General features: G+C 57.5%; 1 protein-coding gene across 1 annotated transcript in view; it reads left to right on the top strand.

The window, feature by feature from the left end:
- Window positions 1-527, top strand: part of ATP13A2 (ATPase type 13A2) — a gene marked incomplete at its 5' end in the record, with an annotated part of 13,703 nt that overhangs the window by 2,375 nt on the left and 10,801 nt on the right.

Here is a 527-nt window from a genome sequence, read left to right on the forward strand (position 1 = left end):
TCTGGCAGAGGATGTGTTCCATGGGCTCCTGCCTGGCATGTAAATCGTTAAGCTGGTCTAAGTGCCCTCCTGGAAACCTGAACCCAGCCAGGAAATTATCTGCTGGCTCCAAGGGTGGGAACTGGCTCTTTGGGTTGGGGTGTGTGCCACGTGTTATCTCCCTGCTGCTGCTTTAAGATGCTGGAGTGGGGACGCCTGGACTTATAATCCGGCGTGGATTTAGGGGATAAGCAGGTTCGACTTCACGGCACGGAGGGTGACGGTTGAAATCCCCCCTGGGATGATTACGGCGATGCTCTCGCTGATATCCGTCTCCCAGGCTGGGCATCAGGATCCAGCGGAGACCGCCAGGAATCGGAGGTGCTGCGCCGCGCTGGGCATCGCTAAAACTGTAAAAAGCCAATTTTGTGGCCACTTCCTCCAGTGGGGTGTGGGGGGGAGGGGCATGAGGAACAAAAAAAGCGTGAAAAGTGGCTGGGAGAGCTCTCCCGGCGCTTGACCTGGCTCAGCACCAGCCCTGCTCCCTT

This window comes from Eurypyga helias, unplaced genomic scaffold (genome assembly GCF_000690775.1).
Source record: "Eurypyga helias isolate BGI_N326 unplaced genomic scaffold, ASM69077v1 scaffold32456, whole genome shotgun sequence".
Taxonomy (NCBI): Eukaryota; Metazoa; Chordata; class Aves; order Eurypygiformes; family Eurypygidae; genus Eurypyga; species Eurypyga helias.